Source organism: Strix aluco, chromosome 2, assembly GCF_031877795.1.
Source record: "Strix aluco isolate bStrAlu1 chromosome 2, bStrAlu1.hap1, whole genome shotgun sequence".
NCBI lineage: Eukaryota > Metazoa > Chordata > Aves > Strigiformes > Strigidae > Strix > Strix aluco.
Genome location: NC_133932.1, coordinates 24,503,579 through 24,527,190, shown reverse-complemented (window position 1 = coordinate 24,527,190; position 23,612 = coordinate 24,503,579).

Below are 23,612 nucleotides of genomic sequence, written 5' to 3'. Positions count from 1 at the left end.
CCACACTGGCATCTAATAGTGCAACCAAAGTTCAGCGACTCACTTTTCCTTCAAGAAAGATGGGAACTCCCTCCTCTTTTCTTTTTTTTTTTTTTTTCTACCATTTCTTATTTTGCAAATCTATATGAATCTTCACTTGAGAGTTGATAAGACTTCCAAGGAAATATGATTAACCACACCTTTTTTCTGTATTTTTCACATCTTCGTACTGTTTCCTGGAGCAAAAAGAAACAGATGCATGCATGTAACTAACCCACTGATATTTCTACTTTGTCCTGACCTATCATCCTAGCATGGCTACTGTAATTCATTATATTTATGATGTGGCTGTAATCCAGTTGCTCCCAGCAGAGTAACATCTCGTTTCTATTGTACCCCCATAAATAGGACTACTTGGATCCAACTGAAAGTAGTCCAGAATGTACGGGAAGAGGGGAAGATGAGCCTGGTCTGAAAGACACAGAAACAAAGCCCTGGTGAAAGAAACTTCAAGGCGAAATATGTTAGATCCATCCATTGTTCCATTAGCTCCTCAGGGCCTTGAGTTTTGACCAAAACCAGTACACTTTTCCTACGGATTAAGAACACTTAACAACTAACTGCTTGTACATCTAACAGCATTCCAGGTACTGGCTTGTAAGGGAAATAAATACAGTAGATCCTTAACCTGATCTGTAGTTTTTGCATACAGTGCTATCAGCCATTCCTCAGAGCCTTTCCCTTTCAAAACAAAAATTAATCTTGTAACCACTCTACAGCCACAGAGCTAGTATCAAATATTGTGCAAACTGCTTTTAGAGTGATTCTTTTTGGCATGGGTGTCCTCAATAGAAAGATGATCAGGACAAACCAGTCCATACTTGAACAGAGTCCTCATTTTCAAACAAACAAACAAACTACCAACCAAAACAAAAAATATACCAAAAAACCCCCCAAAAAGCCCAAACCTCCAAACACACCAGTGAAAAAAACAACATTCAGAAAGAAGCCTGCTGTATCAGCCGAAATCCTCCACACATATTAAAAATTTTTTCCACAGTAATCCGCCAAGGCAAAACAAAGTGCAGTGGAAGGAAAACAGAATAGCAAATGTTACGTCCTGCCAGCCCACATGAAATATTGATGATAACTCATGTGGAAAAGAATTTAATGTTGAAGTTTATCAGCACTTGACACATGACACATTCTGAATAATTAGGAATTACTGTAGGTGATAGATAGACCAGACCTTTGTGTCAATAGGAAGGGTCAGTTTCATAGCAGCCTTAATCTCTGCGGGCGTAGTCACAAAGAAATATGTTATTAATGTGAATTTCTCATTAAAAAGAAAAAAAGAAGGAAAAATACACACACAAAACATTTAAAAGAAAATCCAGGTTTTCTCTCCAAGTGAGCAGTGAAACTTGATTCACATAGAATGCCAAAAAGAACAGGAAGACCTATAAAACTGCAGATGCCTTTACACAGAGATCAAGGTTCCAGTGGCTGCATCTCTCAATTAATGAGAATGAATTTTAAGAAAATGTATGTGACTGGCAAAATCTCTTAAAAATGTCTTCAGCTGAGGAATCAAAGAGTATCTTCTTAACCTCTTCTATCTTCATCTGACCTTTTTCCTAACCCCTTCTGTCTTTATAGAAGGGGTTAGAAAATAGTAGCAATTCATAGACTAGCTAATAATTTTAAAATGCCAACTTCTTTAGAAAATAAGAGTTAGAGAAAATATAGTTTTAAATCACATGAAGTGTATACTTTTGAAATTGTTGTGCACACAATTTATAATATTTTGGAAGTTGGAGAGATGTAACTGAGGTAAGAGCTTAATTTCTGTAATTCGGAAGATAAATATTGTCAGAACAAATACATATTATAAAAAATTAATGCTCTTTATGATACTGAGTAAAATAAGCAGTTAAGCTGTTATGCAAATCTCTAAGAGATCATTTAAATAGAACATGGAAACATCTGCCTGTGTATCTTTCACTGTGCTTTCAAAAGGAATGTTGACTCTACAAATATCTTCCTGTGAAAAGTCCTATATTTTTCTAGAAAAAAGTGTTCTCAATTAAAAGCCATTACTTTCCATCAGTTACTATACAGCACTGACTTCCATCATTAGCTGTTTCCTTCTCCATGCACCTGATCACTGTATGGCATTTATAATTTTGGGACAGGAGATGGAAAGAATAAATTCTTGGAGTTCTTTTATAAGAATAGAAGTTATTGAATGTTGTTTGGCAACAACTGAGAAGTAAGGCTGCACCTTTCATTCTAAATATGTTTGTTTACAGTGTATCTGGAGTCATCAGCACAAAGGGTTACCCAAAGGGATAATAACCGAGTTTCCCATAGCTGCTGGAAAAAAAATAAAATAAAATAAGGCTTTCCTCGGGAAGACTCAGCTTGTAGTCCCTTTACTGTGATTGCTTGAAAGAGAATAAAAAGACACACACAGGACTGGCACAAAGACCTAGCAGAGCGTTCAGTAGACAGAAGCAAGCACACGTCCTGCAGGTCTGGACATAGCTCCTACTTGGAAGGAGATATGTGAAAAGCCACATGCAGCTGCCTGCCGCTGGCTTAGCCTTGCTCAGCTTGCCTTTGCTGGCCTCCTCTAGCCACTGCAGAGCTGACGGAAGGCGCTTGCACAGACCGGGCAAGACAGCAAATCGGAGCAAAGGGTTTACTGACTAAACCCAAACAGCTGCTGTTTCGAACACAACTCCCTCCTGCTTTCAGCTTACTCCAACTCCCACTATCCGGCAATGGGTGGGGATGGCCCTGCTACTGATAGACAGCCTGAACTATAAATATCCATGCTCTCATTCTCTGGTCATACACTCAAATCTCAGGCATTCAAGATCTTGAAATTCAAACCAAAGCCTCCAGAAAGATGGATGGGATAAATGCAGTTGTGTGCAGTTCTGGGCTGGGGGAGGTTGGTTGTTTTTGGTTTTTTGTTTGGTGTTTTTTTTTTTTTCTGTCGTCCCCGTCGTGTCGTCGTCCCCCCCCCCCCCCCCCCCCCCGGAGCCACAGCTATCACTAAACCAGCACAAGAGCACTTCAACATAATCATTTGCTCCCCCCCCCCCCCCCCCCCCCCAAAGTGAAGAGGCAAGCCTGCTTTGCAGCCCAAGGAAGATAGGGAAGAGAGACCCTTCTGGCAGCACATCAAAGAGTTACCCTGCTAGTTTGAAATGCGTAGGATGCAGAGCAGCCTGAGCTTTCTTTCGTTAAGGTAGCGAATGCTTTTCTGGTTTCACCGCTTAGCTGGACATTTAGTTGACTACGCTGATTAGCTGAGGGAGGCACAAGCCAGCAGACAAGATGTAGCGTATGCACAAAGGAACCTGTACAATTCTTCCCATCAACCTGAGAAAAAGCATTCAGCTAAAGATGGTTTCACAAATCAGCCATTGACACAAAGTTTGTACAACTCTATTTATTTGGCCACTAGTAGAAGAGCAAGTCAGAGCATTTTGTGTTTCTTTTTAAAGTGCATACGGGGTGCGGGTGCCCCAGGGCTATTGGGGGGCTGCAGTTGGGCGGCTGTGAGGAGAGGCCAGGGCTGCCCCGTGCCGGACACAGCCGGTTCCAACCGACCCACCGCAGGGCACGGCTGAGCCCCGCAGACACGATGGCTGTGCCTCGGGGAAAGCCTGGGTAAGGAAGGGCAAAATGCTGCCCAGCAGAGAGAGGAAAAAGGTGAGAAACAGGAGCAGCAAACACACACGAAGTCAGAGAAGAAGGAGGTGCTCCATGGTGCCGAAGCAGAGGGTCACTGTGAGCTGAGGAAAGCCCATGCTGGTGCAGGGGAACACCGTGAGAGGGAGGAAGTGTCAGAGAGAAATTGCTATGTGCTGTCTGTACCCTCCTCACCATCCACTCCCTGCTGCTCAGGCCAGAGAGTAGAGAAATTGGGAGAAAAAAAGTGATGTTGAGCCGGAGAAAAAGGGGTGGCATGGAAGGAAACTGGTTTAGCTCTTGTCTTTGTTTCTTAACATCTGGCTCTGTATTTGTCATGGTTTAAACCTGGCTGGCAGCCAAACACCGTGCATCTGCTCAGTTTCCCTCCCCACCTAGGGAATAGCAGACAGAATTGGAATGGTAAAGGGAGACTTGTAGGTTGAGATAAAAACAGTTTAATAATTGCAACAGAATAAAGCAATAACAGAAAGTACAAATGCACATGCAACTGCTCACCACCCACCAACTGATACCCAGCCCATTCCCAGCTAGTAATCTCAAAATACCAAGATCTCACAATTGCAATCCCAGAAACAAGAGAACACCCTCTCCTTCACAGCTGATCCTCCTTTGTTTACTGAACATGATGTTACATGATATGGAATATTCCATTGGCCAGTTTGGGTCCGGTGCTCTGGCTCTGCTCCCTCCCAGCTTCTTGTACACCTGCACACAGGCAGGACATGGGGAGTTGGAAACTCCTTGATCGCTTGGCAACAACTGGAAACATCAGTGTATTATCAGCATTCTTCTCATACCAAATCCCATACTGAATCCAAAACACAGCACTATTCTAGCTACTAAGAAGAAAAATTAACTCTATCCCAGCAGAAACCAGGACAATTCTTAATTAGCAATACATTTAATTTATTTTCCCCAAGTCAAGTCTATTTTCCCTGTGATAACAACTGGTAAGCCATCTTCCTGTCTGTCTTGACACACAACCTTTCTCGTCCTATTTCCTCCCTGTCCCACTCACAATGGGGAGCGAGTGAGCAGCTGGGTGAGCATTTGGCTGTTAGCCAAGGCTATTCTACAACAAAAATGTTACAGCCACATTGCTTTGCAGAATGAAAAGGCTTCAGAGTTTACACAGGGTTTTCATATTTGATTTGAGCAAAAAGTAGAATAAGAGAAGTCTTTACGAATGTCTGAAAAACTTCTTGAAAATCTAGAATAAAAATACTTTGTGATATTGGAATTCCCTATAGACTGAAAAAAAAGCCAGTGATCTCCAACTCTAACATGCTAAACAGTGCAGATTTAGGCTCAGTATCTCTCATTCATGCATACCTGTGCATGCTAGATGCAAGAACACAGTGGATTAAAGCAGAACTTTCCACTTCATTATGGCAGCAGTTTTCTATGCACTTAGTATATGCGTGAAGGACTTTTCAAGGTGGAGTGAGAACTCCTGTTTTCTAATAAAGCTTCTCATTGCAGACACGGTCTTATAAAAATAAATTAATGAATTCAAATCCATAAATTCTGCACCAGAAAAAAGGGAAATCAGAACTGTGCATGACACAATCCAGGGCAAGGCATGATAATTTATATGACCATATGTCAAGTCATACTTACAACAGAAATGAATGCACCACAGTCTCTAGAATGAAAAAGTCACTCCACAACACTGATTGCTTGATAGTGACAGATGAGAGCTAGAAAATACAGCCTCCAAATTTCATATATCATACTGCAGATTGATGCATGCACATACTGCACTTTGAAAATCCTCCACTGTATTTTTGCCTCATGATAAAATAGTCTAAGAGCCCTTTGCCTTGCTGTATATCAAGATAAAATGTGAGGAAAAAAGCAAATATGAAACAAACAAGAAAAGCTTATTTCTTTATATTTAGTAGATATCCATGAATCAAATTTAAAGAGATATTGAAAATTCATATAGGTTTTCTTTGAACCACATGCAACTGCCACATGCACTTTTTTTTTTCTTTAAAACCACAGCTGTCTAATTGAGCATTAACAATCTAATAAGGTACACAACAGGACCCGAAGAGCAACTTTTCTTTCAGACCCGGCAGTGCACAGGTTCTGTATCACTCCCAGCTTTTCAATTAGATCATAATTATAACATGCCTCATTTAGAGCTACAGGAACCCTGACCCTGTCAACAGTACTGGACCATAACGTGTCTGTCTTAATTAGATCTGATTAGTTCTGGGCCCAGATTTCATTGTGAATCTTAGCTCCATTAACAACTGCTCATCTGTTTGGCAGCTGTGGCTATTGCTGAGCCTTCTTCATCATACTGCATGGGTGTGCTTTGCTCCTCCTGACTCTCCTGAGACGTTAGGACTCAATGCAGCAATTTTGCTTGGCCCTCAGAATAAAGCAGATTATGGAAAGTAAAGGAAAGAAGTAAAAAAGAAGTCTTAACTGTTTTATGGACAATTTCATGCTGTATCAGACTGGTCAATTATAGCATAACAAGGTTTAAAATTTGTAGTAGCAAGTCGTATGTTTGGAAAAATAAAGGATTTTTACAAAAAACACCTCATATGTTGAAATTGAAGACACATGACAATGCAAAATTACATGTGTCATCTATAAGTGACAGGTGCACAAGTAAGTGGCATGATGTTTTGGTTAGTGGTTGTCTGGGGGATTGTTGGGGTTTTTTAGTATTTTTTTGGTTTTAACATCAAAAGTAGAAGTAGTTCTCAACATTACATTTTTGGGGGTATTTCTTCACTGCAGTATTTTGAGCATATTTTATTAATCTTAAAATGTAAAAAAGCCTTTCACCTGTAGTGGTGAAATCTTGAGTTTTCGCAACACACGATAAAAAGAAAAGACACCACATCCATTTTAATACCCTTTCCCTCTTCTAAGTTATAATATTTTTCTTCTGTATCACACTTTTGGGGTGATATTAAAACACCAGTATGATTTTTTCCTCTTATTGAGATAACAGTCACAAAAGACACTCCCTAAGAATTAGTTAGCACTCTGGACTAAAAGCCCTATTCCCATAGATAACTTTCATAGCTATGTGTACCACTTAAAAAAACCCCAAACCACAAAAACTTAGTGTACAAAAAATACTTCCACAATTGTGCTGCTAGAATTTATTTTGTATCTAAGTTATACGACTTTGATTACAAACCCCCCTTTCTTAAATCCCCTAATGATTCTCATGTACTGCCTATAATTGCAGTGGAAAGTTGAAATATGTTCAACACAGACTTAAAAGCTATCATTGTATACAATATGCCTACAAATGTATTGGCTAGAAAAGGCATTTCCAAGAGAGTCTACAACACTCAGAAATGAGTGATAAGACAAGAGGGAATGGCCTCAAGTTGCGCCAGGGAAGGTTCAGACTGGATATTAGGAAGTATTTCTTTACAGAACGGGTTGTTAGGTGTTGGAATGGGCTGCCCAGGGAGGTGGTGGAGTCCCCATCCCTGGAGGTGTTTAAGAGTAGGGTCAACATAGCGCTGAGGGATATGGTGTAGTTAGAAACTGCCAATGCTAGGTTAAAGTTTGGACTAGATGATCTTCAAGGTCCTTTCCAACCTAGATGATTCTGTGAATGCAGAAGGCCACTCACAGAAGGTTGTCTCTGAAGAGCTATAGTTTTTAAACCTCACTCTCTACACATATCTGGTTCTTTGCAAATGAAGAGAGAAGTCCTACGTGCTAACAGATTGTTTTTAAGTATATTCTCTATCACAGCAATAGTAACTGCATCTATCGTTACCGTAGTGTGAATTCTCAAGTATTATAAAAGTTAGAAGTATCTGAACAACATCATTTGTAAAAACACAGTATCAGAAAACTTACTCAAACCAGAGTTTAATAAAGACTGAGCATTTTGGCAAGATGTTTTTCAGAAGTCAGAGTTAATCAATACCCACCTCCAAGTTAACATAAGAGGCGATATCAGAGTAAGACTACTTTGTTTAAAAGAACAAATATTAGCACATGTTTCATTATCTATGCCACACTTCAAGGAGTGAATTTAAAAGTTTAGTTTTATGAAGAAAACTGAATAAATGAAGAAAATCCAAAGTTCCTATTTTTTCCTCCTCTATATATCACAGTAATTGCTGCAGCAAGTACAAAAATACTCAGTTCAAAGCTTCCATTACTATAACTCCCAGAAACCTTTTTTTTTTTCCAGAGTATGAAATCTTAACCAGGAGGAAGAGCTGTATTTCACTACCACCATAGTATCTGTGGAGCAAAAATAATCGTAATAAAAACAACCAACCAATCTTAGTTCACACCGTAACTCCAAGCCTACTATTGTTCCTTCCTTCTTTTCACGTTTAAATAGACATTACCTGAAAACTACATTATATAGAAAGCCCTAAAAAAGCCCAGAGTCTCAATATTTAGGTTTCATTAAAAAAACCCCAGAAATTTAGAAGCAAAATGCTTCTAATAAAAGAAATAACTATGTCTTTAGAAGTTTCAGGTGTCATAGCAGATAGTACCCCAGGTATACTTGAGTATGTGATATTAGGTCTCTTAGTATTAATTAATAATAATGGAAAGAGTCTATTGCATATTCCTCTTCTGAAATTTAATCTTAGAACTTCTTTTGTGTAAGCATTTTTACTGTCCCTTGAAAAAAGTTTTCTGATTTTAGAAGTCTCAGAGTAGAGGAAGGATATCCTTTCAATCTTCCATCTCTACTTCCTCAGTCTACCAGCTGTGCTCCTTTAAATCCAGCTGAGGATACCATTGACCATCTCTGCTGCCAGGGCAGGCTGCTGGCTCATGCTCAGCTTGCTGTCACCAGGAGGCAGGTCCTTTTCTGTAGGGCAGCTCCCCAACTTGTTTTATTGCTAGGGGCTATTTCTTCCTAAGTGCAAGACTTTGCATTTGTCCTTGCTGAACTTCCTAATGTTCCTGCCCATCCATTCCTTCAGCCTAAGTCCATCCAATCAGTATTTTACTCATCTAGTTGTCCATCCACTCAGATTGTAATAGCTTAACCTGGACACAGGAACATTGTGGGAGACACCGGGGAAGGCTTTGCTAAAGTTGAGGTAAGAGACATACACTGCTTTTTCGTCATCTGCAAATCCGGTTATTTTATTATAGAAAACAGCCAGCTTGGTCAGACATGATTTGCCCTTGGTAATACCATTCATTCCCAGCCACTGCCTTTATGGGCCCAAAATTTCTACCCAGTGATCTCCCCAGAGATTGAAGAGAGGTCTGTAGTTCCCCAGATTGCCCTTTTGGCCCTTTCTGAAGGTGAAGGGTGTGTGACAGTTGCTATTGATTACACTCTCCAGGTCTCCCTGGTGATACTGCAGATGCCCATATGGAAGAGAAGCAGGAGAAACTGTTCAAGGGCCAGATGAGCCTTGGCAGCCTCCATGACATCCCAGCCCTGAGCCACCAGCAAGCCTCCCCAGACAGTAGGTCAAGTCAGCTGATGGGGTCCCTGTCCCCTGCAGCAGTGAGTCTCCCACTGCGATCCCTTGGCGCTTCCTCTCCCGGTGGGCATGAGGGTCACACTCAGCCCCTGTGATACTTCCCCAGTGGGAGCTCCCAGCCCCTTGTTTGCCACCAGCGCACCAAGCCTATTCTGCAGGTGCTGATCTGCAGGGGAAGACAGAGGCATCCTCTTGCTGCTGGAAGCTACAAGCCTCCAGCCTTTGTCATGATGGCAGTCCCCATTTGAGGCTCAAGCAAGCAGCCTCCACCTGCCCCCTTCTGTGCAGACAGGGTGCAGGCACATTTCTACAGGGTCGCTGTGAAGATCTTCATGCTCCTTCTTTCCTCCTCCCTGGTGCCGTGTAGTCTGCTCACCTCCTCCTGCAGCACCTGGCAGGGACAGCCCCACTGGCACCACGCACCTCCACAGGTGGGCCAGGACTCTCCTACCATCCCAGTCCTGGAAAGCCAAGCCCAGCCAGCCACCCCCAGAGCTCTGCCGAGTCCAGACTGTAGCTGGGTAGGCGCAGCTACCCCAACCAGGGCAGGGGACTGGGCACCGCAACCTCAGCACCTGCCCTGAGCAGTTCATGGCCAAGTTTCTGACACCCGTCACAAACTGCTGCCTCTGCTGGTTGTGCTCTCCACAGACAAGAGAAATGGGCTATCTTATTGCAATGGACTTGAGGTTGGGCACATCTCACCTAAAACTACAGTTTCATTTAATTTCCTTTTTTCATATGCTGTAATTGATGAGCATCTTTCTTTAAAGACCAGAGAAATTTAATGCTTGCATGAAAACTTTAACAATGGATGAATCGACCTTTTCTTAAAGTTTTGTCTGCCACAAGTAGTACATACGTTTAACAGCATTCAAAACTACACTATTGCTTAAGTAAGCCAAATTTATCTTCCACTTATTGTAACATGAGCATTTCCATTACCTTCAGCAGAATCTATACAGTTATAGGAACAAACACAACTAAGATCTAATGGGCAGAGACCTTGTTTTCTGGTATGTCTGCAAAGGAGCATGCAAACTACAGGGGTTGTAGACACATTAAACAGTATTTTCAATTTGGTCACTGACCCCAGTGAGTTGCAAGTGCTAATTCAGCAAAAATTTAAATCTCATTTGCACTTAAGTGATCACCATTAAACTCTTTAGAAATTTTTTTGCAAGTAATTACACAAACATAGTATTTATTAGGTATTAAACACACAGAATGGCATGGTAATCTTTGAAGCTTTATCCCAGTGAATTGACTTGAATCACTGTACATCTGTGCAGATTTCTGCCTGATCTCTGTTCTCTATTAAGAGTGTGTCAATGTTTGCAGAAACAGAACATTTATCATAGGATTCCATGCATGCAACTTAATATAAATTAACACAAATATATTTTGAATGATGAGATCACCAATTTTACAAAACATTGCTGTAAACATTAGAAGTTTAGTAACTCATTATTTTAGGATACTGTGACCTCACTACATGAGGCTTCATACTTGGGGAAAATCTTTTTTATTTTTCCCCTTTTTTATGCAATACTTATTGCCATTAATCATAGAAAAAATATTTTCATGGAAAGATTAATATGTTTTGTATAATAAATAATGTAAATAAAAATGAGCATTACAAGTCACTGGGAATGATTTTACTGAACTTATATCAACTAAATACAGTACATGTTTATATTCAAGTAATAAAAGATGGAACTCATGCTGTATTTTGTTAGTTGATATATTTACATTCCTTTGGGTGCTGTTGAAATTTCAGCAGTACTGTTTTAGATTCATTCTTAATTTCACTGCATCAGCTGACAGTGCAATGCCCAAGCACTTCATGCTCTAATAGTAGTTAAAGGACATCAACTCAGAAGTTAGCATATTGCTGGTTTTCAATTAGTATTAAAAAAAAATTCCATATATTCAACATACAGAAGATAGATTTCTATGTATTAATGATTGCTATCAGTTACCCACGCATGTGCTAACTTGGAAGAACCTCTTTCTCAGAAGAATGTAGAAAACTGAAATCCTGTCTTCTGACAACTTCCCAAACTTGCCTAATTTTGCTTTTGTTTTAAATTACTTGGGCTCCTGAATGGAACCAATAAGTTTTCCCTCCAATTCCAGAATTTCCTGATGTGCCATATCCTATCAGGAGTGCACAAGCCTATTAAGAACAGCAGCGGGGAAATATCTGTTCTGTGGTACTGACAGAAACATACTAGTTTCTGCCTTCTTGACCCAGAAAGGTTGCGAATACATGAAAGCAATTACATCAATAACGAACAAGTCTGCCAGAGATAAGAGCACTGGATCTTTGTAGGCAACACCCTGGGCACACACACACTGAATCTAAAGCAAAAAGTTAATTTGGAACTGAATTTCTTACGGCTAAAACAATAGGTAGGACTTGCTGAGAACATAATCTATTTATAGTTCTGTGTGGCTTCCAGTGATGAGCATCCACTCACTCATCACCTATTCCTACAGTAGCTGGTCTGCAGGTTTGGTGCTAATGGCAGGGTGATGGCAGAAGCTAGGACAGCAGCAGAGAATAATTTAGTCCTGCAGACTCCACTGTCACTTCTAGTAGTGTAATGAACATCTCATTTTGATAAAGGCTTCACTTGATGGAGCGAAGTATTAACTATAAAAATCTTTTTCCCCTAGCAAGTATTACAGATATTTAGCATGGCAGTAGGCAGGGGTGTGGGGGAAGAAATACAGGAATCAAATATATGGAAATATTTTTTCGCTTTTTGTTCCCTCAAAGGCAAGTCAAGACCACCATGTTTAAGTCAATAAGCTGTTAAAATTGCCTATGAACTACTGAAGCAAGAAAACATCTGACAGTAAAATAAATTAGAACTGTTGTCAGTTTCTCCCCACTGTTAGTTTAAAATATTCCAAGAATTACCAACAGCAAACTCCAAGCTTCTTTCCCTTATTACTGTCATTATTTCTTTCATTCCCCCAGCATTCCCTCTCTCTCTCTTCCCTGCCCACATAAAAATGCAAATACAAAACTAAACAGGCCAACTCCAATCAAGAATCCAAGAAACATTTCAGCTAAATCTAAATATACTTATAAGTGAAAAACACACCTACAGTGGAGAGGGGGTTGTTGGTGCGTTTGGGAGGGGGCACATTGGTTGGTTGGTTGTTTTTTGTTTTGTTTTGTTTTTTTTAAAAAAAAAAACCAAAACCAAAAACCCCCAAACAAACACAAAGTTGATTATAGAAGATGTGTTTTAATCTATAGCATACTGCATGGAATAAATTCAAGCATGCTTTTAAAGCTTAATGAGTTTAGATTTATATATTGTCACTCTCAATACTATCCCCCCAAAATGGACGCCAAGTTTCAACTATGTAAATATATAGCCAAAATAAAAGTGATCCATCATAAGAGAAATTAAATTGTCCCTAAAATATAAGGACTTCTGGAAATGATGAGGAAGAGAGCGTTCTGACAGTCAGATAGATTAATAGTGCAATAATAAATTAAACATAAACCACCAATCCCAGCTGCCTGTGATCTAATGGTCACTCAGGGACATTGCAGAGCTTTAACATCTGGTGCAAAGAGGGCAAAATTACCACTACACTGGCCTTTCACCTTCTAAAGGCACTGGGATTGCATATACCACAGTTGCACGCGTACCAGATGCTCACTTAAAATGTGCAACAATCGCTTCCCAGTAAACCCAAACAGTTTAAGTGGTACTAGTCCAAGGTAAATCACAATGAGTCTAAAAAAATGAAAACAGAATACTACTTTTTCCTTGCTTTTTTCTTGCCTGGGAGACCTATACTTAGATAGAAGAGCTACTTGCTTCACTCCAGGTCAAATGAGAGGGCTGGCCATTAACTCCTGGGAAAAAGCTTTGGAAAGCATTATGTAACAGTTGGCTCTCTTTAGCACATTTTCAGTATATCCCCTTTCAAATGAAAATGGCTATGCTTGAAAGCACAAAGCTGCAATTTAGAAAACCAATGCCACTGCATACACAAATAATGACCTCCAAACCAATAAAAATGTAAATCCAAATTTAATGGGAGATTAAATACACAGGGAAATTAGCATTAGATCAACAATTTTATCTTGCATATGATATAATTTGTTTCACTCTTTCTTAATATTTGGGAAAAGAAATGTGTCTAAAAGATTGACTGACTATACTATATACAAATGTGCCCAGCAGCACTGCAGTATTTAATCCTTATATAAAGCTTTATTTCTATTCATCACAAAAAGGTTTTGTTTAATTATACCTTGTATCAACATGACAGTATTACATCAGACCGGAAGTACTTGCTTTGAATAAATCTGACCTTTATCAGTAAGCAAGGGGATATTTGAGGATTTGGTCTTTTTTGTGGGTTTTTTTTTCCTCCTTCTTTTCTTAAAAGAGTGCATTTTTCTGCATATCTTACTACTCAACCTGTCATTTACTATTTAACCAACTATACTAATTGCATTTCTAACTATTAATACTAATAACTTATCTGGAAGTAAAAATTAGTTGGACAAAGTAGTAAATTCTTAACCATGCCTTCCCAAAGTGGACAAACACATCCCATCCCTACAGGCCCGCAACTGCTCCATACTACTGGCAATAGGTTTCACTTCAAACATGTTTCTTGAGTGGCATGACTTCTTTGAGAACTTTATGTACAGGCAACTTCATAGAATCACAGAATGGTTTGGGTTGGAAGGGACCTTTAAAGATCACCTAGTTCCAACCCCCCTGCCATGGGCAGGGACACCTTCCACTAGACCAGGTTGCTCAAAGCCCCGTCCAACCTGGCCTTGAACACTGCCAGGGAGGGGGCAGCCACAGCCTCTCTGGGCAACCTGTGCCAGTGTCTCACCACTTCACAGTGAAGAATTTCTTCTTTATATCTAATCTAAATCTACCCTCTTTCAGTTTAAAGCCATTACTGTTTGTCCTAGCACTACCTGCCATTGTAAAAAGTCCCTCTTCAGCTTTCTTCTATGCCCTCTAAGTACTGAAAGCCACTTCCCCACTGAACAACCCCAACTCTCTCAGCCTGTCCTCATAAGGGAAGTGCTCCAGCCCCCTGATCATCTTCGTGGCCTCCTCTGGACCCGCTTGAGCAGGTCCATGTCCTTCTTATGTTGGGAGCCTCAGAGCTGGACACAGCACTGCAGGTGGGCTCTCATGAGAGCAAAGTAGAAGGGAGAATCATCTCCCTTGACCTGCTGACCACACTACTTCTGATGTGGCCCAGGATACAGAAAAGGTAGTTTAAGGCCATGCAAATCTTTCCAGGAATTGCATAAAAGCTTAATTGTCTTCTCCTCATTATGAACTTTCTTCTCATCATTTACTTAAGTATTTGTACAGCACCTTACATAATGAAATACATTGTGACTAGGCAACCATCTGTAATACCAAGTCATACAAAGAAAACCACAAATTTTCTGCTGCATGAAGAACAGCAGACAATCATTGGAGTGTTTGCTTCCATGCATCAAGTCAGGGATTGGCAGATGACACAACTAATAAAATGCCTGTTTTAGTGTCAAATGTCACAGTCCTAATCTTGCAAGGTTGCAACATCACCAGAACTCAGTTGACTAGTCCAAAAGGAGATGGATAGTCTCATTTTCGATGCTGCCTTCTTTTTATGGAATGATGGGAGTGGAGGAGATGAAGGGATATGTGTTTTGGGGGAAGAAAAAAAAAAAGAGCCTACAAAACAATAATTGTTAAAGTTAAGAGAACTTTTAGGAGGCAGTGCCCTACATTTTTACCCTGGTTTTCTTTTACATGATGAGCAAATCATAAATGGGAAGTCTTTTAATTAAAAACAACAACAAAAAAAAAAAAAAAAGAAAAAAGAATAGAAGACACATTACTTCAAAACCTTTCCCCAAAAGGCCTAACACAGCACAGTGCACAAAGTTAGTTTGTTTCACTCTGTGAGCTGAAATCAATTTTTGTTATATACGTATTGTAGTTAATCTCTAATGCAGTATAATCCAGTATAGTCCAATACATTACTTTTCTGTGTCACCATCAAAAATTAATACAGGGGTACAATTATCCCATACTGCTTAGTTAACATAGATGTTTATCACTGTGGTATCAATCCTACATTGTTGTTATTGTAGGTTGCTTTCTTTTTCTAGATGTAGCCTTCAAGGACAAAAATTTTTACTATGCTACATCAAACCAGATATAAAAGTCTGCTGTAATACAAGTCTTAAAAGGGCAGCTACATCTTTATGCTTGACTTCCAGTTTACCTAAACATATATTTTGAACTTCCATTTTCTCAATTTGTTCCTTTCAGTCTTCAACATTGTCACATTTTTTCATATTTCACAGATGTTTGTACATGCCTCACGGACTGAGTGCATTCCAAATCTAAAACATGAATGGGAAACATTCCCCCATGCCAAATCTCCAAGCCATCAACTATTTCCACAAAATCAAAGATGAAGACTCTGCTAGTTAGAAGACACAGGTGATCATTGATCAGACCACGATCTTACAACAGTTATCATGCATTATCCTCTTAGATCTTACAGCACCATCTAAAGCATGTCTTGCTTTTAATATTTTAAAAGTTGCATGTCCAAAAGACAAAGTACCATACAACTGAAGGTAAAAATTTGGATAACAGAATTTGTATTTGTCAAACAGAAGGAAACTGTTAAAATGATTCCCAAGTCAACTCCCCATTATTCAAGATCACCCAATTAAAGGTCCACTGTACTAGTTGGGTTTCTACAGCAAGAACACATTCTGACCTGAACTGCAAAAGGGAAGAATTTTAAATAGACAGTAGGAGGGGAAGGTCCTATCACATCAATTAGAAATAAACAAGTTTTTACCATCTTTTGATGAGTTTTATTTTATTCTTGTTTTATGGTTTCTTGTGGAATCATATTACTAACGGAATGTGTTACATATGACCTAAACTCATGAGACAACATCTGGATGTTACATTTCATGTAATAGCATTTGCAGAAACAGGCTGTTGGGATGAATCTCTCTCTCATGGTGAGAATGTCTCCATTTTATTTGTTCTACTATTAGGCTCCTGTATAAAAATGCATGGGCAAACGGCATTCACATATCAGTTGAAGTTATCAAGTTCTTTTCTTCTATATATTTGTATTAGATTAGAAAAGACAGATCTATAGCATATTTAGTGTACTTTAATGCATTAAAATGAATCTCAGTACAGTAGCAAGCTCAAGAGAGGTGACAAATGTTAGTGAAGTTCGAACATCAAGCACTTTTGCATAGCGCTTTGACTTCCATGTGCCTCATCAACTCTGCAGAACATCAGAAAATTTTAAGAGTTCTGAATAAAATAATCCATCAAAACAGGAGATTCAAGACAGCAAAATGAGAAGATGTTCAATTACTTATTTTCTCACTGACTGCTGCAAATATGTGTCCAATTTTTATGCCACTATGATTGTGCCACCAAGAAACTTTATGATTTTCTCAGAATTAGCTACCCCTTGTGTCACTAAGTTTTCATGTACACAATGCATTTCCAAAAATAACTATTCACATCACAATTTATAGTCTCATTTTAAACATTTTTCAATACAAATACTAGAAGCAAGTATAATGCTTTAATGGCTAACACTTTCATCTGTTTTTAATTATTAAGTTTACTTCAGTTGCCATACATAGAAGTTTTCATGATGAAAACACAGATATTTCATATTTCAGAGAAGTAATTTAGGAAGTGGTGAGTGCAACAGAGGCACGAGAACAACTTCCTTTGGTATGTTGGAAATAGGTCTAACCCTCCTATTACAAAGGAGTTGTCTGCATGTATTTGGAGGGAGAGCAAACACTTTTCTTAAGGTTGTAGACAGTAGTTCCACTTTTGACTGTGAAAGTCTTCCTCTTTTTTTTTTTTTCTTCTTTTTCCTAATTTGTAGACCTGCCAGACAGACATCCACCTGGCATCACATTAAAAAACAGACAAAAAGAAAACCCAACCAAAGAGCAACAACCTATCCATGATTGGTTTCTGTGGCTTTTTATAGGAGATGAACAAGTCTTTGTCTTACACAACCCCATGATCCATACTGGAAAACAAAACCAAGCTCAAAATATCAGACACTGAAGCACTGGGCCTGCAAGATTGATTACTGCCCTAGGAAGATGACAGGCCATCTTCAAGAACAGATACAAAGTCCCAAGTCCATCACACTCTACTCTGTGTAAGAGCTAATAGCTTTTGGCATAGGTTCCATGTGTCATCAGTCTCCAGATCAGACTTCTACTGGGGTAGGAGCTCACAGGACCCACCACTAGCAGCTCTGACGGCTGATTAATTCTTAACGGAGTGCGACGTCATCAGCACTGTCAAATGGTGCAAGGGATGAGTCCTTCACCCAGCACCGTTACCAACAGCAACCTTTAGGAGTTCCAGGATTCCTCTCCATATATATTTTAGAAATGTCTCTAATTTGCAGTCTATAAAAGCAGTTTTATCTCTTAAATTTCTAATAGCCTGTATGTTTACTCAATGGAAGAATATGCTAGTAATTTTGGCAATGAAAAAAACCCCAGATCTGTAGTGAAAAGAAATGAAGTCTTGAATGTTTATGAGGCATGGATACCCTTTCTGGGTTCTTGCCTTAGGGAGTTAAAAAAAAAAAAAAAAAAAAAAAAATAAGGTGACAAAAACAGTCTGGTGGGTGATATTGGATACATATGAAAACTCTTTTTGTTTTGTTATTTACACAGAAATGGAAAGAAGCTGGATTAGTTTAAGATGAGGGAAAGCATTATATACAGAATTAAAATGAGGCATGAACAAGATGACTAGAGTAGGAAAAACAGAAATAATGTCATTTCAGGCTTGACAGCAGCTTCCTCTTCTACAAACCTCAAAGGCAGTTTATTTTGATGCTACTGTTGGAAGATATTTAAATGACTAACCAGCACTTTTTCAGCCAAAGTCTGGAGAGACAGAAAAAAAGTCACAAAGAATCCAAACTCAAACCCGCAGTGTATTACAAAAATAATTTCTATCAGTCATCTAACTACAGAGGGACAACATGAAATAAGGATATAGTTAAGTGAACTAAATTGTCTATATGCCTTCATATTTAGCTACAATATGATTTTCAAAGTTATCACTTCAACCTTTTCTTTTTATTGCCACTTACACCGTCACTGGGCATCCAAGTCTTTACTACAGTCAACATGCCACACCTGAACAGAGAAAGACAGCATATGCGCTGTGCTAGCCGAGATGCATATGAGAACATGGATGAGAATTTTAGTTACGTGTGTGAACAGCAACTACTATACTTCAGTATGAGCAGATGATCACAAGAGCTACCATGGCTTAATGCGCTATTGCTTGTTAGCTGAGGAATAATACCTGAGCATACACAAGCTCCCAGCTTGCTCCAAGTACAAAGTCTGGTATTTTCACCATTAAACATGCACCAGCAGGCCTGCACTCCATCTGACACAAGCCTCACTCCTGACCTCTCATATATCAATGCTATGTCATTAATGTGCAAACATCGTGTTAGAGCTTGCGCATTCAGATGGGTACACTTAAGCACAGATGCCTGATCTTTAAGGTACCCAACTTACTTCTGACATGATTTTGGGTTGTTTTTTCTTGCAGGTGTGTCAACAGCAGATACCATTTACCATAAGCAGGTTAATCTGCCCTGAATACAGAGTACCAATACATTTCTCTTCCCCTTGGCTCCCCCAAGACAAAAACAAGAACCCAACACCCAGCTGTATGAATACAGAAACACAAAGCAGAACAGAGTTGTCGAAAACAGGTTTTTTTACTTTGGATACTCCTGACCTCGATAATTGTAGGAAAGTTAGATATTCAAATCTCACCTTTACATGTTGACACCCTCGCCTCCTCAGTTTTCTGAGTCTCTTAATGAAGGTAAGTTGCTTTTGTGTGATCCTTCTACTTGTGTACTCCAGCAATAGCTTGCAGTAGAAATAGGCAGCAATTCCAAAATTCTTTCAGTTATATGAATTAGTTTTCATAATTGTATTTCAAAAGATTTTAACAAAAAAAAGCAACACACTATTTCAGGTCAGTTTCTAAACACCACTACACACCTGCTATAATTTTAGCATGCATTTTCCAATCATTTCACAGAATCATCTAGGTTGGAAAGGACCTTGAAGATCATCTAGTCCACCCGTTAAGATTAATTACTATTTATACATTGGCTGTTATAATACCTATTAAAAATGCTCACATATTAAGAGACATAGTTAAATTATTTTAAATTGATAAACATTGTATTTTGGCCAATATTTGGTTGCACTGGAAAAACACTGGCTGACATTTCAAAATTAAAAATATTTCACATGGGAAAGCTAAGCTTATTTATTTTAATAAATAAAAAAATAATGATATATCATTTCACCCTTACTTGTCCTCAGATTAACTGCTGGGAGTACAATTGCAAACACTGTATATGGATTTGGCAACTTCTAGCACAGATTAAGTCATTTGTTTGAAGAAATGAAGGAGCATTGAGAAAATTCACTTACAGATTCCTCTCACATAGAGTAACATCATCAATAATACATGCACAGTGACTTTTTGGTTTCTATTTTACACAGTACGAATAACCAGGTCTTACTTTTCATACCTTCATTATCAATGACAACAAAGTTACAACTTTTTTTTGGGGGGGGGGGGGGGGAGCCTGTTAGGTTCACAATGCCAACTGGACAAGGCAGTCATTTCACCAAACCAAAATGAAATTCAGGTTTTCATTACTAAAACCAGCAACCAAACCATTCCCAGATAGGACTAACATCAGTCCAAGCTGTATGAAAAAACACAGCTAGAGCTGGTGTGAAAAGGAGCTGGAAGGTAGGAAGAAGGTAGGAAGAAGGAAGGGAGACAGAGGGGCCTGGGATCTGGGCCTCAGGAAGGTTCCCGATCTTCAGTGCCTGGTACCTGGGGAGAAGCACTGGAGGCTGCAGACATTTCAGAAGCCAGCAGCAAATCTGGCGTGTAAGTCAAGACCAAAGTATTGAGACAAGACCACAAAAACAAGCTTGATGAGCATGGAAAAAAAACCCAACCAAACAACAACGAGCTGTGCGAGTGCTTGGATTTTGCATTAAAGTGCATGATCTTTTTCACAAGGTTTTCTTTCTGCCTTTCCATTTGACCTTTTTCAAGTCCTCCTCACAGGCATTGAGCTTCTGCTGACACAGATTCTTCCCAGGTTCTAGCCAGTTTCCCCCCAAGACTAAAGCATCATGAAGACCTGACTTAGTCCTCTCAAAGAAAAAGTAAACTACATTAACAACCACCTGGCCTTCTCGGAGGTGAAGCTACCTGAAGGCCTGTTGTGCCTTCTGGCCCCACAGCAGGTCTTGGGCAGCACAGACACACTCTGGCCAGTACCTTGGTGCAGGCTGAGTTCTGTTTGGGCAAGAGGTCCCAGAGACATATTTGTGTCACTGCAGAACTGACAGGGTAGGGAATTATATACCTCCTTGACACACAGAGAAGGGAAATGCCAGCATAGATCAGGAATAAATACATGGATTTGAAATTCAAATCTGTTCACCATAAAAGCTGTTGGGACTGTAACTCTCCAACACTCCTTTATTGGCTTAAAAAACCCAAGTGATACTGGATCCTAGGCTTGGCCTTCATAGTTTAGCATGTCTTACAACCACCACACTGCTTCATTTGTGTTTCAGACTTCAGATAGTTGATTGTTCATTAACACTAAGCTTTATTTAAAATGCTTTATTGAAAACAGCTTTTCTTAAAGGTGTTTTCAGTGAAGATTCTTTTCAATACAGGATATTAACTCTATTATCAATTATTCAGATGTTACTCACAAAATTTTGCATTCATACATCTCAATTCCTGGACAAGTATGAAAAGTTTGAGGTGAACTGAGAATCTAAAAGATTCAGCATGGTTTGCCTGTGAATAGAAGCCTGGAGAAGTTATTCCTAGCACATAGACCATATGATACATTTAAAGCATCCATAATGTTTCAAAGTCTTTTAATTAGCATTTGGGATTCTTAATGTTACTGACTTCCTGGTGCCTCCTTCAAACTTCTGTTTTGTAAAACAAGTATCATTTCTTCCAGTCTAAGTCTTCCTTATTAGCATCAGGACAAACATTTGGCCATTAAGTTCTAAAAGACTGAAAATACTGTGTACAAGTGAATTTCCCTTCAAGAAAGAAGCAACCCTCAATGACTAATAAACTGAAGGAGTTACATAGCATGCCTATGCTTTAACCAGAAACAGACATCAGAAGTCTTCCATCTACTTGCATACATGGGATTACTTTATGATCAGCACTAATTTTTATTCAGAGGTTACTCCCCTATAGACAAATGAATTAAGAAGGAAAATTGTATTCTATTCACCGCTCTTCTTCCAGTATCGAATTCAAGAGATTTCATCTTTATCTGCTGAAATAATTCCAAGACAAAAAAAAAAAAAAAAAAAAAAATCAGTACAAACATCCAAACCTCAAAATTTTCCTTTTCCTAATGTCCTGACCCCATACTAAGGCTGATTTTATGTAAACTAAATATGTATGTAATAATTATAGTAAGTCTTCAACCATTAAGTCATCTTAAAAAAATTCTAAAAAAAGAATAGGAATCAAATAATTTCATTAGATTGTTCTCACAAGTACCTCATATCTGTATCATGGGAAAACCAAACCACAGATGTACACTATAGGTAATTTTAATCTCAGTGATAGTAGAAACTAAACAACAGTTCACAATTATTTAGGGCTGTCTTTAGGCTCCAAGACTGAAGTTATTGAAAAATTACTTTTCCTCAGTGCATCTTCTGGCTGTTTTACTCATAAAAAGAAAAAAAAAAACCCACCAAACCTGTTTGTTTCAGTAATATCATTTACGCTCTTTCCAAATGCATGATTTTGGATGTTCTTACTGTATTATTTCTAATGCTTTTTTAGTCTGGATATTATTTTTTTTTATTTATTAAGAGTATTTTTAAACCAATTATTTTGGTCCTCAAAAAAAAAAATCAGAAGAAAAGTTTTATAATGAAGATTCTTTCACTCACAATATGGTTTTGCCTTCAAAAGTTATATCTGATAAGAATCAAGTAATCACTTGGAATTTTACAATATTTTTTTGTCTGTTTCCTGTAGCACATACACACAGGTGTATGTACATGTTGATTAGGTGTTAGCACAACCTTTATCCTGGAGTAACACTGTCCAACAGACATACAAAGTTCTATATATTTTCATGTTCCAATTTCCTATACAGAAAAATAAAACCAATGCCAATTTTTCTTAACAATCTAATTTTCTTAAGTTTAATGTGTGAAAGCCATCACAGACAGATGACGACCAGGAGAAGACGAGCAGAGATAAGCATGAAGCATATCTACATTTAGCAAGCAAGAATAATATTCAGCCTCCAGTCCTTTCATTACTGGTCTGCACAAAATTAGGGGAGAATGTAAAAGGTAGCACAGAAAAAGCACAAGAAAAGCAAGACACAGGGGCTTACTATGATCACTTATTTTTGCTGCGTTTCTACACATTAGAAACTGCACAGGCAAATATGTACTAGAATCTACAGGAAGGGAAACAAATGCTTTGAGGAATGGGTCTGTAGAAGATGAGAGCTCTCAGTGTCTGGCTGTACAAAGCAACTAAACTTGGAGGTTCCTCTGCTACTGGCGAAAGTTGAAAAGCCATGATCTCCTTTGAAGCAACAGATAATTGCTTAAATATGTAGAGGGAGAGATGCATCTTGCATATCTTTCTTCCTGAAGAACAACAACTGTGGCCAACTAACATGTTAACCAGTTAACGTCCTCAGATACCTAAAACAATGTCCTGTTTTCATTCCTAACAGAGACCCATTCTTGGAATGATCCAAGGATCTCTTCAAAGCTTTGGCCTCAGTCTCAGCCCCAAAGAGCTTTCCCCTTCTCATAAGCCTTTTCTAGTGACATTGGGAGCTTTTCCTCACAGGACAGTATGATTTCTCTTCTGACCAACTGTGCACACATAGGCTAAATGCAATGAAGATTTTTTGCATAATGCCTAACCTATAACAGATCTTCACATCAAGCCATAAGCTGTGCTCCGTGCTACCTGTACTTTCTTAAGCCCAGTTACAGACCACTTTCTGCAGACACATTCCATGTCATCTGGCATCAGTCTGTAGCTAAGAAGTTTTCCCGATCCTTCCCTACAAAGCAAGACATTTTAATGATGTGATATCTCATCATCTCTAAAGAGGAATATGAGAAGCTGTCTTAAGCTATCTCTTCTTGGCTATAAGCCTACTTTTTATGCTTGAAAACTTGGCTTCAGTAAGTACAATCCAGCATTGCTTTAACTTTCTGCTTAGTTCCTCTAAGAGACTTCTACGAAAAGAAATTAA